The 16,713-nt window shown below is 39.6% G+C and overlaps 1 long non-coding RNA gene across 3 annotated transcripts; it reads left to right on the top strand.

Annotated features, from left to right (window-relative positions):
- The first annotated feature begins 516 nt into the window (after positions 1 to 516).
- On the top strand, positions 517 to 13,156 carry LOC128143331 (uncharacterized). Of its 3 annotated transcripts, XR_008235726.1 has the most exons (4): positions 517 to 639; positions 2,559 to 2,672; positions 3,203 to 3,426; positions 11,975 to 13,156. It is a non-coding gene; the product is annotated as an uncharacterized LOC128143331 (long non-coding RNA). The 3 variants fall into 3 exon arrangements; XR_008235725.1 differs by lacking the exon at positions 3,203 to 3,426; XR_008235727.1 differs by lacking the exon at positions 3,203 to 3,426 and having other exon boundaries at positions 2,413 to 2,672.
- The last annotated feature ends 3,557 nt before the right edge of the window (positions 13,157 to 16,713 follow it).

Raw genomic sequence — 16,713 nt, 5'->3', positions numbered from 1 at the left:
TCGATAACCAATGGGATGTTGCTAGAAACATATTAAAGGTTCATTGTGGCATGAAAGCCTCCCAAACAGTTTGCTTGGCTTTGCAGCGATGTCAATATTTATTGTCACTGTCACAGACCCAGAAAGATTACACAGACGTGGCCAGGACGCTGTGCTTGCGGTTCATATAGGGTTACATACAGCACTCTCCCTCCGCTTTTGAATGTCAGAGATATTGTGTCAGTACTGGTGCCAATGAGACAGGTCTTTCAATCAGCCCAAATACTGTTGGGAAAGGAAGGGAACCAGTGACCGACGTATCTGGGCTCCTGCTTCTTGCTCCACAGACCCCGGCTGAGTTTGAACCCCGGAGGAGCGATGCTAACACTATAGTCCCACAACTCCCTTAAGTCAACATAAGCAAATGCTGATGCTGAAAGAGGCAGTGCCAACTTCCCACTGACCCAATCACTGTTTTCACTCTCCTTGCTTCCCCAGTGACTGCAAATAGCCATAAATACATATGGGAGGAAAAAAAAAAAAAAAGAGGCTAGTTTTAACCCAGAGCATTGCCCTGTTCCCACTCACCATGTGGCTGCACAAACATCTGGCAGAAGGGAGAGAGATGCAAATGGCAATAATCAGGCAGAGGACTGGAAGGTAAGCCAGGACTGCTTATTCCAGTTTAAACTGATTGTGGAGCTAGTGAGTAACCTGCAGCACTTGTACAGCGTTCCCTCAGGGCTAAAGAGGAATGGAGGGTGGGTGTGCAAAAGCGGAGGCAGACTTCCCATTATATCCAGATTAGGCAGATAAGATGAAACCAATTTTCTGACTCCGAGAAAATACCATCAGAAATGTTTAAGCTAGTCTAAGCATAGCTAAAGTACCCTTCACTTACAAAGTGCTTCACGTTATCCATGATGACATCCAAAATCAAGTACTGATAATTTCTAACGAAACATAACCTAGTCAAGTTGCTCTTTTAAATCAAAACTGTTGTCTCATCTTTTTTTGAAATGAAAATCACTTGCCTCATAAAAAGTTTTTGTTTCAGAAAATTATATTGAGAATAATGTTTCTTAATAGACTCTTAAAACAGCATTACTTAAAACAATTAAATCAATTAGTTCAATAAAATTCTTCAACTGAACTGCAATATTTTGGCACTGTGACTGATTGAGTTTACTGCCTTTCCAATTAATGAAAGATTGGTTCCTTTAGCAATTACACTCTGATTAGTCCGCAGCAAGAACATTTTCCATTACTCATCCCCCACTGCTATCAAAGGGCCTTTATTTCTGCCTTTTCATTCTCTCTTTAATCCTAAATTAACAGAGTTTATCACAATCCTTGCTCAGTAGAACTCTTGGAGAAAAATTGATTTTGAATTTTATCCATGCAAAAACTTCATCGACATAGGCAAATCCAAGAAGTAACATTACTAGACACTGAAGCGTCATGCCAGCCGCAACCACCTAATGTTTTTGGCTTAATTTTAAAAATTGTAGCTGTGGCTGTTCAGGAACAAGTAAGAGTCAATGTCAAAAACTAGGATAAAAAAGTAACTGTTTATTACAAAATAGCATAAAGAATCTTTTCATAGCCCAAGTAATCAAGCTTCTGTCAAGGTGAGATAATTGTCAATCAAGCTCTCAATTCAAACACAGCTGCTAAAAATCAGAGACAAATGAAGCCAGACACTTCACTGCAGTTTGAGCACCTAACTCAGAAGTGAGTACAGTCTTGGCAGTAGCTGAGACCCTGTTGTAACTCTGTACAGTTGTAAAAGCACTTAGAAAAGAAGTCCAAGTTGGAGAGTTTTGTCTTTCTGAAGCTGAAAACAAATGTATTTACCATGCCGGTTAAAATGGTGCATAATGCGAAAAATCTGTTAGATTTTTTAAGTATTAAAGAAAAAGTGGCTCTTGACTTCCAATAGGCAATTAGTATTTCTTTTAATCAAATCCTATTAGGAAAAGCTTTTTCCTGGCTCAGCAGACTGAAAGAACATGCCAGAGAAGACTGTGAGCACACTGCAATGAGCAGTCACCATTCCTGCAAAGGCTCATGCTTCTTTACTTTGCTCTTGCCTGTTGAAAGTCATCAGGAATTACATATACAAGCATTGCTAAAACAGAGGTGTATTCGTATTTATATTTTGTCACCATTAGTTTCCATGTCTTTTTTTTTTCTCTTCTCAAATGTTAAAAATTATTTAACATGTTACCAGTTTTGTCACATACTTACTCTACTTGACTCTGCTAAGTACAGTTTGAAGTAAAATCTGGAAATCAACAGTTCTCACAGGAAATTAATGTTTTACTTTTATGTGCTGCACATTCATACACCACTATTGTTTATTATACTATTGTGTAATTTTGCACAAATATCGATTAGTAATTTTGTAAATCTGAAAACCACAATTCCCAGGTGATGACCATGACCCTAGAAAAAGTCTAGAGAAAACAACCTCATTACGAGACATACCTTGCAATAGATGTTTGTTTAACTGGAAATCCGCAAGAGCAGCTGCCCAGTGCAACAGTACATATTTGCTTCTGAATCCTTTCTCAAAGGCACTATTTAAACATGTTGATGAACTGAGCTGGATTTCTCCCCACCTCCATTCCAGCAAAACAAGGAGACTCAGAAGATAAAATTTGTGTTGTTATTGCAAGTAGTGCTATGTGGTAAGTGAGAAATTTACTTTCTATAGTCCTATTTAAATGTGAGTGTAGGAAACTTCCATATTCCTGTACAGATGCAATGTCTGTGTGTACTGCTCTGACACAGTGACATTTCTATTTGAAAATGAATATACTTCTATTTCTAGAAGTGTTGTGTATAGAGCTCCTTCTTGTCCATATTTGGTTTGATATTAAAGATCTGGCTACTCTAGCTTCACCACTTTGGCAAGAGGGAAACAAGAATTACTGTATAGAGAATATCAGTCCAATTCAAGATGTATGACTTGTTTTAGATCTGGTTCTGATTTATGTTAAACAGTAAACAACTGAGAATGATAACAAGAGTTTTATGATGTGTGCAGCTGGACTAGCTATCACTAAATTTCACACAGCATCCTGAAGAGCAACAGTGATAACAGAGATTTTTCAATCACCCTTGTTCCGGGCTAAGTTCGATGCTTTGACCTAGAGGGGAAAGTTTGCGTCTCCTGAGCCAGTCACACGTTACACTTCCTTTCTGGGCTCTCTTTTAGCCTTTCTTCTGCCAATGTCTGGATGGGAATCCCTTCAGCCTGTCAACACCTAACTTTAATTAGCTGAAGAAATTTCTCAAAGTGCTCCTTCTCTCGTTGAGCTGTTTCTGCAACCATTTTAGTGCCAAAAACCCCATGGAATCAGGAGTGACAAAAGGCAGGTCATCAATGGACCATGGCTGAGGTGGTGTCACGTGTCTTCTCCACCACCATTGGCCAACGAGGTAAATGGTCAGAAAGGACTTGATCCAATGTCCCTTCTACTCCTGTGGGCAGCATTTATGCATGTGACCAACTTCACTCTCGGATGGAGGAAGATCTGAGCTAATTTAGCAGTATGCTAAGTGCCACAAAACCAAACTTTCTCAGAGCAGAAATGGTGTTTTCCATAGTAAAATAGAAACAAAAAAGTACAAGATGAGTCACACTTTTAAGATGTGTGAGAGTTCTGTGACACCTATTTCAAACAAAACTCAAAATGTCCATCAGCCACTTACTTACTTACTCTTTTGTTCATTTTGTGTCTTCACTTGCATTGGTGTCTGTAGGCAATAAACCATAAAGTAGAAACATGGACTGTATCCTGAGACACTTATTCAAGCTAAACTCTTATTACTGGCAAAGGAAGATCTGTCTGAGGAATCTTATCATCCCCTAATTTTTTCACTGTAAAAAGGAAAAATACTAAAAAAATCATATTCCTGCAGCATCCAGCAATTTTGTTCCTCTCAGTTTCAATAATCAGAATATTACCCACTAATCTGGTTTAAAAGCAGGAGGGTAAAACCATGCTTCCTAATAACACTTGTGGAGGGCTTGGGGAGCAAAGGTTCGTTCCTTAAATTTCAGTCTTTGGTTCATAGTGGAATTTTCTGATTCTTGTTAACTTGCTTTGTCTTTTCTCTTTCTCTGCAATGTCTTTAACAATAATTTCTGAAATATGACTTTTAAATTTTCAGATCTAATTGCTGGATAAATTAAAGAAAAGAGGAGAAATATTAGGAATTAAAAGTGTTCTGTAATTAAGGTCATGAATTTCTAGAAAAACAGGAACTTGTTATACTTTTTGTTGCAATGTTATGAAATTTTCTTTTTACTTTGAAGCAAACTTTACCTTTAAGCAAAATGGGCTAACTCTACAATTTTTAATAGTGTATAGAGAAACTGTCCATGGTGGTTATGAAATCCAAATCATAAATGAATCATCAAGACCAGATGGTAATCTTGACTACTACTACTTGCAAAACTCATCGGTGGTAGTGACATATGAGACATTTTTCAAGTCCTAATATTCAGTTCTGATGAGAGGAAAAATGTGATAATTTCCTCCCTATTTCACAATGATTTTATGAAAATCAGTTAGTGCTTGTAGAATGTTTTGATTGCCTAAAATGCTGCATGAGTGCTCACCTTCTAATTGGACTTTTGGCCTTAGTGTAGTATTCTTAAACATTCTTAATGTATTTCATAGAATCACAGAATCATCGGGTGGTTTGGGTTGGAAGGGACCTTAAAGATCATCTGGTTCGAAACCCCCTGCCATGGGCAGGGACACCTTCTGCTAGACCAGGTTGCTCAAAGCCCCATCCAACCTGGCCTTGAACACTTCCAGGGATGGGGCAGACACAGCCTCTCTGGGCAACCTCTTCCAGTACCTCAGCACCCTCACAGTGAAGAACTTCTTCCTTACATCTAATCTAAATCTATCCTCTTTCAGTTTAAAGTGTTACCCCTTGTCCTTTTACTACATGCCCTTTTAAAAAGTCCCTCTCCATCTTTCCTGTAGGCCCCCTTTAGGTACTAGAAGGCTGCTGTAAGGTCTCCCCGGAGCCTTCTCTTCTCCAGGCTGAACAACCCCAACTGTCTCAGCCTGTCCTCATAGGAGAGGTGCTCCAGCCCTCTGATCATCTTTGTGGCCCTCTTCTGGACTCGCTCCAACAGGTCGATGTCCTTCTTATGTTGGGGGCCCCAGATCTGGATGCAGTACTGGGGTCTCACCAGAGCAGAGTAGAGGGGGAGAATCACCTCCCTCGACCTGTTGGTCATACTTCTTTTGATGCTTCTCATCAACCAGCAGCCCCAAGTCCTTCTCCTCCGGGCTGCTTTCAATCCATTCTCCACCCAGCCTGTATTTGTGCTTGGGATTGCCCCAACCCATGTGCAGGACTAGGCTTTGTTTAACTTCTTGAGGTTTGCACAGGCCCACCTCCCAAGCCTGTCACGGTCCCTCTGGATGGCATCTCTTCCCTCCAGCGTGTCAACCACACCACACAGCTGAGGGTGCACTCAATCCCACTGTCCACGTGGCCAACAAAGTTGTTAAACAGCACAGGTCCCAATACCGATCCCTGCGAAATGTCACTCGTCCTTGGTCTCCACTTGGACATCAAGCCATTGACCACAACTCTTTGAGTACGACCATCCAGCCAATTCCTTATCCACCGAATGGTCCATCTGTCAAATCCATGTCTCTCCAATTTAGAGACAAGGGTGTTGTGCACAAGTCCAGGTAGGTGACCGTTGCTCTTCCCTTATCCACCAATGCTGTAACCCCATCGTGAAAGGCCACCAAATTTGTCAGGCATGACTTGCCCTTAGTGAAGACATGTTGGCTGTCACCAATCACCTCCTTATTTTCCAAGTGCCTTAGCATAGTTTCCAGGATGGTCCGCTCCATGATCTTGCCAGATACAGAGGTGAGATTGACTGGCCTGTAGTTCCCCAGGTCTTCCTTTTTTCCCTTTTTAGAAATGGGGGTTATGTTTCCCCTTTTCCAGTCAGTGGGAACTTCACCGGACTGCCACAACTTCTCAAATATGATGGATAGTGGCTTAGCCACTTCATCTGCCAGTTCCCTCAGGATCTGTGAATGCATTTCATCAGGTCCTATGGACTTCTGCACCTTCAGCTTCTTTAGATGGTCTTGAACCTGATCTTCTCCTACAGTGGGTGGTTCTTCATTCTCCCAGTCCCTGCCTTTGCCTTCTGCAAGTTGGGCAGTGTGGCTGGAGCACTTGCCAGTGAAGACTGAGGCAAAAAAGTTGTTAAGTACCTCAGCCTTCTCCATATCCTGGGTAACAAGGTCTCCCGTTTCCTTCTGGAGAGGGCCCATATTTTCCCTGGTCTTCCTTTTATCACCAATGTAACTATAGAAGCTTTTCTTGTTGCCCTTGACATCCCTGGCCAGATTTAATTCTATCAGGGCTTTGGCTTTCCTAATCTGATTTCTGTCTGCTCTGTATTCCTCCCAGGCTACCTGTCCTTGCTTCACCCTCTGTAGGCTTCCTTTTTTGTGTTTGAGTTTGTCCAGGAGCTCCTTGTTCATCCACAGAGGTCTCCTGGCGTTTTTGCCTGACTTCTTTGTTGGCATGCATTGCTCCTGAGCTTGGAGGAGGTGACCCTTGAATATGAACCAGCTTTCTTGGGCCCCTCTTCCCTCCAGGGCTGTATCCCATGGTACTCTACCAAGCAGATCCCCAAAGAGGCCAAATTCTGCTCTCCTGAAGTCCAGGGTAGCGAGCTTGCTGTGTGCCCTCCTCGCTGCCCTAAGGCTCTTGAACTCTGCATTTCATGGTGACTGCAGCCAAGGCTGCCTTTGAGCTTCACATTCCCCACCAGCCCCTCCTTGTTGGTGAGAATGTAACTTCTTAATAACATAATTCTTTAATGTTTTATTACTTCCTTTATACTCTGAACTCTTTAGCTATGATATGATCTAGCATCTGACATTTTACACAAGGCTGTGCCTTCTATGATTTGAAAGTGAGATTCAAAATATTGACAAGATGATGAATCTTCCCCTTCTCTGAACTTTACACACTTGGATAATACTATCGGGTTTTTGTAGTGATGAAAATTATCATACTGTGGTTCTGAATTTTTGCTTTCTGGTGCTAATAGGTTACAGCCACAGACTAAAATCATGTCAAATTATGTACCAAGGGTGTCTGTTGCATAACTTTCAAGATCTGGAATCTGTGGCTCACTGGTGGTCCATAAGACTTTTGGTAAAGATGTAACATACAAGATTGTATTTCCAGATTTACCTGATAAATTTTCTATCATAAGAATAAAGTAGGTAACAACAAGAAGTCTTAGCCACCAGTGAGTTTCACTAAGAATTGCTAGATTTATCACAAAACTAAAGCAATGAAAACGTATAGCTTCAAAACAATCCACTTTGCCTCACAAAAGTGGTACATAGAGTAAATGGTATCACACTGGTACAACATTTTAAGCATGGACCAAGATTTTTTCCATCTCTTGTAGGTCTTTTGATCTATACATTTGTCATCTCAAGGTTATACTTTGAATGCATTCTGGTTTGTGCTGTCCATAAGGAAACCAGAGAAGTGTCAACTATTTCAACGTGTAGACACTGACGCCCTAAGGGATGGTGGGAGGTTGCTCTTAGCATATTGCCCTGGTGTATCACAGTATTTTCTGCTGCTCTTTTCGAGGTAGCTCAGATGTTACTTTCTGGGATCCACTTATTTGAAAAACTCATTTGTGTCTTATCATGAATGAGACTGACAGACCTGCCATGCTTTACCCTGCTGATATTACATGGGTATTCACCCTTGGGGTCTGAAAACTGTTTTCCAATGAAGACCCTTAAATGCAGAACTTAGCCCTCTCCTTCCAGTCCTCCTTGCTCCAGTTTTTTATGCACAAGTGAAGGAAAGAGATAGAAAGAGAAAGAAAGAATACACTGACTCCTTGTCTTAGAAGGATTTCTTTGCACATTGATGAATACCATACAATGATGGTATGGAAAATATGAATATAGGATCTTAATGGGAAAAAAAAGATGAATTACTAGTGCTTCATGGTGATAATTCTTTTGAAAAGTGGATAGGCTGGTGCTTTAGTCATATTCTACTCATAGGTATGTGCCACAAGACATGTAGAATTCATTATGTTTTATTATTCCTTTGTTTATATTACTGAACAGCATTTTTTAAAATTTTTGGTGTTGCAGCTTTTGACCCTAATACTGCAATGCCAGATACTGGCTTGTATTTGGAAGGAAGGCCTTACAGCAGAAGGTTGAAAGTGCACGATCTATTTCTCATCTTCTAGTGCTAGAATACTTGATTTTGTGGAGCTTGAGGCCTATTCTATCATATGGTGCTGCAGAGCAACAAGTTAGGCAGTAACATCCAAATACTGTAGCACTTAAAAATTGGAGTCACACCCCCGCCCCCTGCCAAAACACCATCAAAATTATTTCAAGGATCTCTATGACTCCTTTTAACATGAAGTGTAAATGTGTAAAAACCCAGCTTCTACAGTTTATGTCAGGGCAACATCTGAAACACATCGCATCTCTCTTCTTCTGACTATGGGAGTAAATTCTCAAAAAATAGCCTTCCCTTCTCATTACCAGCTAATGATGTACATTTATGATCTGTTTGAATTTCTCCATCCAACCGTATTCTTCCTGACTTACGGGAAAGATGTGTTTGTTCAGCCGCACTGTTCAGCCAATTCAGTAATGAGTATCCACTCTTACTGGCTGACATGAAGCACAGAAGAAGCTGTTCCACTTAAAAGTATAGTCTTCACAAGGTCAACATGCAAGCACATATGCAAGTCCCAGTATAATAATCAGACCTTATGGACAAGTTGAAAAAAGTTGTTTATTTTTTTACTATAAATTTTGACTTCTCCACCCAGGTCCTTAAAACCCACAATTTTGAGTAAAAATATATGTATTTAGAAATACTTTTGTAGCATTTTTATTTCAAAAATATTATTAGCTGTTATAAGGGATTTTGCCAAATACAGACATTTCCTACAAAAGTTATTTTAGTTAAAAAAAAACCCCTCACGAAATGAAAATATTTAATCAGGTCAACCTACAAATTTATACAAATGCATAATGCAAGAGTTATCCTGACATACACAGGGGAGCTCATAGAGAAAAATAGTCTTAGAAAGTTACTTACTCTTTTTCAAAGTAAATGATTAGAAAAATAAATAGGTGCCAAAAAGATAAACGAATTCGATTACTTCCAGCAATGCACTCCTTTCTTATGTGTTATCCTGGAAAGTGACTCAAATAATTGCTCAAAAAGAATGCACTGGAGTCTACAAGTTAAATTTCTGATGCCATTTAGTTAAATGGAGTCATTAAATACAAGAACTAAGGACCTGGTTCTCCTGTACACAAAAGTGTCTTTATGCCAGTCTGGCAGTACAGAAGGGCTGTAAAACAAGTAACGCAATTAATGCCTGACTGAATGCCCACTGGCACTGACTGGAACAGTGAAATGAAAACTAACCCCCAAATTTTTCTAAAGATTTTTCTAGATGAAAAGTCTCATAACTGTCGTCGAAATCACCATCTACTAAAGAATAGAAACAAATCCACTGATTTTTTATTTGATTTTTGATGACAGAAGACTTCAGAAAGTGATTGAAGCTGTGAAAAAAATACACTAGAAGAGCACAAAGACTTCTGTGGATTTGGTCTAGGAATAGTTTTCTTTGTCTTTTGGCCAAGTTGCAACAGGAAAACAAGTATTTTTGATAGAAATGCTGACATAACTTTACTAATAGCACCTCTAACAGAGATTGTTACAATGTGTATTTACTCAGGTACAGCATTAAATAAGAGATGTGAACTCACCATAGCAACCCCTGCATCACATTGCAGATATGCTGCTTCTAAGATACGGCAAACGTTTCTGAAGAAATACACATGAATATTAGGTAAACATCTATCAATTCCAAATTGTGTTTCAAATATTCTTTGCCATACAGTATAACAAAAAGCAGCATAACTTGATGCTATGTAAATTATTAATTTATTGCTGGACTTTATTTTCATTGTCTCATGATTATTGCCTCAAAATGTATGTTCAGATAACTCCCCAACTCACTATGGCAAAAAGAGTGACAAACACATTATTGAGCTCCTCCAAAATGTCACTCTGAATCCTTACGCTCCCTACTAGTCCAGGAGACTCACCTGTCCTTTTTGGGCCTCCTCCTGCTGATGGCCTGAGATCTTGCAAAAATACTACTGTTCACCATAAGATATTCAGTAGAATTATGTGAATACAGTCAAGGTTGGACGTAGGTTTTCTTCTGAACAGTCTTGTAGCCCACTTTTAGGCGTATGACTGTTTCCTCTTCATTATCCCTCTGCTCTTAGTTTTCATCTTGAATTTTATCAGCTAATATCTGTCCCTTCAATTTATCTTTATTCAGGCTGGCTTTCCTCCTTTTGCATGAACAAAATGTCATTTTATTTACAAAGTTACTGCTTGTTTTTTTACTTAAGTGTTTTCATCCTTTCAGTCCTTCTCCTGTGATTCATATAAGCATTTTCTGTGCTGAATTTAATTTTAGCATTTCTCCTTTGGAGGCTTAATCCTTACTATATCCAGTATTACTTATATCTGAATAAAAAGCTTTTGGGTTGATGTAGCATTGACTCCAACTTGACCAAAATCCTTGGCAGGTTGCCTGTTCATATGCATCAACTTTAATCACTTACGCAGTGCCTAAAGCAAGTTCCTGATGATATCCAGTGGGTTGCTATGCCTCCTGCAATCAAGCTTTTGCTGCCGGATCTTTCTTATAATTTACCCAACAACTCGTGGCAGAATTTATTCCTGGAAGGAGAAGTAAGTCATCACATCTGCTTTGGTCTTTTCTTGATATTAAGCGACTGTATTGCCTCTTCCCACATCTCACTTGTAGAGGGGCAACACTTTTTCTCACATGACCTAAGACCGATAAAGAAGAGAACCAGCATTCTGTTTTGCCACATAAAGTTGTCTCCATAGATTCTTTCATCACTGCTGACCAACTTTCTTGGGATATGCATGCGAAAGTCTTTAATCTGTTGGTTGTGTGCTGTAGCTTGAGCACAGGAGCATCACCTGAGCAACTCGGGAACTGTGCACAGCTCCAGGGCTACAAGCTTCCCTCCTCTCCATATCTACTCCATTGGGACCATCTGGAGGAGGAAGAGATGGAGACAAGGCTGCTGGTTCTACTGAATTACTAATATGCAATATGGTTGTCTTTTCTTGCTCCTTCTCCCAAGTCTACTTTAGCCTACTTGGACTGAGCAACTACCTGATTTGTCAGTGAACTGGATATTTTAAGATCTCCACTATTTTTTGAAGAAAGGAAGAGATTATACCAGCTGTTGTTCAAAATAGTGGCTCACCTGGATGCAAACTGTTACATACATATGTGACTAATTGTCTACAGCTGGTATACTAAGATGAACCGTAGTGCACCTGGATGCTCACTGTCTATGGAAACAGTGGGGCTTTACAACTACGGATTTCTTACACAGAATATCACAAAAATTACAAAACTTAATATCATTATGTGATCACCACAGAATCAGCTGCCTGCTAAACCTCTGAAGTGTTACCCAGTTTAATCATCAATAGCCATTACTTTCTACACTTCACAGCAGAAAGCTCTGCACTTCGCGGAAAAGATGGGTGACACTCGGTAGTTCTTTTATATCTCAGCCGCACCTCTCCCGCAATGTCAGCGTCAGGTCAATAGAGAGGTGCTTCCCTTAAGAAGACTTTGCCATCCTCGACCACCCATCTGTTTCTATGAGAGAATAGACACTGAATCTTGGCCTAGCCCAATAGTCCTATGTCCACAACTATGTTAAAATAACATAATTTAATATTGCTTTTTTCCTAAAATAATGACAAGCATTATTTTTAATCTCAGAGGAACTGTAGGAGTTCACCTACCACTCTAATTTGCATTCTAATCATATTTCAGGCCTTCAAAACTTCAGCAGAATAAATCGCATGAAGAATGCAGCCACCTGAACAAAACAATAAATGAATGAAATCCATGTTCTTGTGACTAATAAGGAGACAAAAGAAGATGTTACTGCAAAATATTCGGGTATCTTCAATATATGAGATTTTTCTGAAAAGCTGAAATCCAGCAGAGCAGGAGAATTTATAAGATCCAACAGTTATTGTTCTGATGTATTCTAGATTGATATCCTTCCATTCAGTATTCTGAATTATTGTTGGAAATATTATACATCTCAGGTATGAAGAGTGAAAAATCCTGAGCTATATGAAAACAAATTAATATGCTGAAATGTCAACTGAGAATTATGAAAGTGCCTGTGTTTTTGCCAGAAAAAGAATGTAAAATCAAGCAACTATTGTAGTGCTCAGAAACACCTCCAATAGCATACACCCAAATAAAGAAACATCAGAAAAATTAATACAGTCATTAAAATGCAAAAATTCTATCTTCTATAATAATTATTAGAATGAGTCCTAGAAAGCAGTATAACCCACTTTTTGTAGTATCTTCAAAATATATGGATGTGCTTTAAAGAAATCAGGATCTTCCTAAGCAGAGAAGACATGAAAAGATTCTGCCACACTGTTTCAGGCCACACGTGACACATCTACTGCCTTCCCTGCCTTTAAATGTTAGAGCGGCTCCAGTCAACTGACAGGATTTGGGTATAGACCTTTCAAAGGGTATTCTTACACTATAAACACAATATACTTCGCCAAACATATGATCACATGAATGTATTCAGTGTTGTTCAGCACATTCATTCACTAAAGCTCTAAACTTGCTGAATTAATGACATACCTTACAGGTCTTCTTCAGCCTTAAACTGGTCAATCTGGGGGTCTGTTGTATTGTTCTTGTAGGTTTTCATAGCAATTTTGCTGAATGAACCGATTTAAAAATGTGTATATAGACCCTAAAGACTTGTCCAAAATACAGAAGTTTATGTTTAGAATGATTGTGGAAATCTAAGGTAGTGGGATGCTGAGTACAAAAGGTCAATTAGCGCAGACCAGAGCAATATCTTGTGCACCATTTTTGCATTCATCATTCAGGACAAGTGAGGTTTTGCATATTTTGTAGCAGAAATAATCAGCAACTTTTAGAACAAAAATAAATATGTGTTGACCATCCCTACTACTGTTGTAATCTTTATGATGTTATGCTTTGATTTTACTTGTCTTAAATGGCACTATTTCTTCTAGAGGTTACATTAATGACTTTTTTATTTCTTCTGCTTTACCTGATTTGGTCACATTTATTACTGGTTTATTATACCAACAGCTTTCAACTATTTTATATTTACAGACTTCTAATGAATTTTGAATAAGTAAGGATTCTCTGCACTGAATTTGATCCTACTGACAAAAGCTTTTTGTTTTTCTTGGGTACCTCTCACGGGCTCTCAGAAATTGCCAACTCCAGTCAAGTTAAAAGGTTAAAACTCCTGCTGTATTCTATAAAGTCTCTGCTGCCATGCTGGCGTCCCCAAATTCTTCCTCTTCACTAAGCAGTGAACTATTTATTACTTGGCATGCTCCCTGCATCGGTCCTGAGAATTCATGCTATTCCAAAATTAGATGGTTCAAGGAGGTCTTCTCTCTGTGGTACAGAAATGCAAAACCCTCAAATATATTGTGAGTATTTTTGGTAGCAGAGGCAAAGATTCAGTTAAAGCCTCGAGGTATTTTAATAAGCTGAAAAACTTCATCGTCAATCAGCATGTCTCCATTTCATCAGAAAGAAGTATTTTTTCCTTACAAACTAATGTGTTTCTTCACTGAAGATGTTTAAAAATCTGATGTAGAAATCTACTGATGAAGTGCATCTACCTCAGATGCAATTTATTTTTATTACAGCACCGTTTCCCCACTTGTTTTCTATTTCCTTGCTTTCATGGAGGGTTATTTATATTTGGGGTAAGGGATGATGCACGGCGACAGAAGGGATGTGACGCTGTGGCAGTACAGTTTGTTGTAGGCTAGGTGAGATGTGCCGTGGCTTCCTGACAACCCTAGCCCTCCTTCCCAAGCAAAGATATCTCTGTAGTTCTGTTTTTTTGTGGAGAGGGTGGCCTTTGTTTTCTTTTCGGTTTCGGTACCAGTCGGACTTGGTTTTTGCCTGGCTGATTGATCCAACGTACACCCACCACAAGTCTGTCAGCTCCCAAGACAAGGAATTGCTGCTTGTGGTCCTCAGATGACTGAAATAATAATATGGACAAAACTTATTATAAAACAATAGCAATCTAGATTACTTTTCAAGACCTAGGTTTATACATTTACTTTAGCTTAAGCGATGGAAGTAGCCTAGCCACCTGGGCTTAGGTTTTCTTATATTAGCTTGAGAACCTTGTGATTAACTATCACAGGGCTGTATCTGTAACATCGCTTGTCCCTGATAATGCAAATCCAGGTCACTAAACCCTCCACAGCCTGTATCGAAATGAGTCAAAGGTCTGCCTGTGTGGCTCTCCAAACAAGCATGACTGAAGCATACCATTTTCTGTAACTAGTGACAGCCAGGGGTGTGATGTGGCCAGCATCACATTCAGCTGCCTTTCAGTCCCTGGCTTCAACAGACGAGTTTCTATTTATAACTGGATTTATTGAAAATGGCCTTTGGCACCAGTACAGACCAGAGCTTGGACTTTGGACCCTGGATCCGAGGGGGACAGCCCTATCAGTCTCCCACCCCCTGTGTCTTCCCCGCACAAAACAGCAGCCTCATTAGGGAGCCATGGAAATAGCTCATGACATCCTGCTATACGTGTTGCTGTAGATATTCACTGGGTGGATCCCTTCATTAAAAAGCAAATCACGTCCCCTTGCCTCATTAACCTTGCCTCACAAGAATGTATTTCTTTACTTTTCCTCCACCTGCCTTACTCCTGATGGAAACGATCTGTTCCGCGTATGGCAACCTGATGTTCTAAATTATTGTTTTATAGTTTTTTCTTAAAACCTCATTTCTTATTTTCTTTCTGGGAAAAAAAAAATAGTTCACATCAGCTTTGTAAAATTTAAATATCAACATTTATGTGGCTCAGAGAACTACCACAAATCTTCCACTGTTGCCGTCTCAGATTTCTGGACAGCATGACATATTTTTTGCTATATCTGTGTTTTTGCGCGGTGTTTTCATTTACAATATTTGAAAAAGAATGTTTCATTCTCTTTTGCAGTGAACATTTCTGTTTGACATCACATAGTAATTCCTCATCAATGGTGCTTGAAATAAGTGAGCATTAAAGATTGATATAATATTGTATGGCTTACTGCTGAGTGTGCACCACACACTAGCCAAGGGAATGGGACCCCTGAGTGCTGAACAGATTTCAAAAATGACGAAGCCTCTCTCCCAGACTTATTGGTACAAATGGTTCCTTTTTAACATTGCCCTCCAAAGTCAAATCTGTCAATTCACATTTCTTCCATCAATTCTTTTTCTTTAAAATTTGGGGTTTTTTCAGCTATTTGATTTAAAGGAACAAAGAGATCTGATAATACTCAGATTTTTTTCTTACTGGAGATACTTTGCATAAGTTCTTTTACCATCCTTTTCCCTGCCACTGCAATAACTTTTCCATAGATTATCATTACAGATATATTTTACAGTAAAGTAATGAGTAACACAACACAAACACATCCATTCTCTTAATTAAATGAGCTACAGCTTTTTGGCTGAAACAAACAATAATATTATTTATAACTGAAATTACATTACATAAACTGTGCTCTCATCTATAAAGAGACTATAAATGGCATGGTAGGGTTCCATATTTGTTTTTTTCTTTTTTTTTTCCCCAATGACTTTCCTGTTGACCTCGCTTTTAATTTACAAATAAAACCATGACTTCCTTGACTGCCAGCACTGAAAATTCACCCAGGGATCTGAGATCAAGCTGTGTTCTTTCTGCTTTATGCCAAAATAGACTCCGGTTCACCTCCCCAGTGCTGAGGTGGCTCTGCAGGGTTGGCAGGAATGAAAAGCAATAACAGTACTTTTGCCAGTAAAAAGATGAAGTGAACAAATTGTCTCAGAAGTAGGAAGATACCAATTTTCAAGTCAGCTTTACAGAAAACAGCTGTTGTTTGAAACAAATGCTCATAGCAGAGCTGGGGTGGGACATCTCATCGTTTGATGTTCCTCCGCAACCTTCCTTCACTTCTCCCTTGGTCTTTCCAACTCAGCTTGTAAATCAATCAAGGTGAGGTGCTTGTGGCTGTGGTTGCACGGCCTTTTTCCCCAGCGGCAGTGCTGGGCTCGGGTGTTTCTGCCCTCTTCTAATTGTTTGCACCCCTGCGCTTGTGTTGGTACTGGGGCTGCTCTGTGCTTTGGGTGGAGTGGATTTTTGTGGAGGACCCCAGGCTCATCTGTTCAAAGCCAGGTCCCAACACAGCGCTGCAAACAGTTGGGCTGTCAGGTATATATGCTCACCCTTCTGCTTCTGTATTTGTGGGGCATCAGATGAAATCTAGGGAAGGCAGTTCCTAATTATTTTTTCCTAGTCCTGGTCAAAGGTGAACGCTTAGCCAGTTCTTTGCACTTAGCTCTAAAACCTTCCAAAATCTGTGTTTTTGAAAGTCAGTCTTCCACATCATAGTTGGCAAGTATATCTTTGCAGTGAGAATCTGATGGACATACAGTCCTTTTTGGGACAAAGCATGAAGACTTAACTGTGGGGTGCCCAG

This window comes from Harpia harpyja, chromosome 6 (assembly GCF_026419915.1).
Source record: "Harpia harpyja isolate bHarHar1 chromosome 6, bHarHar1 primary haplotype, whole genome shotgun sequence".
NCBI lineage: Eukaryota > Metazoa > Chordata > Aves > Accipitriformes > Accipitridae > Harpia > Harpia harpyja.
Note: the sequence above shows the minus strand (reverse complement) of the source record. Positions and strands in the feature narration are given on the sequence as shown.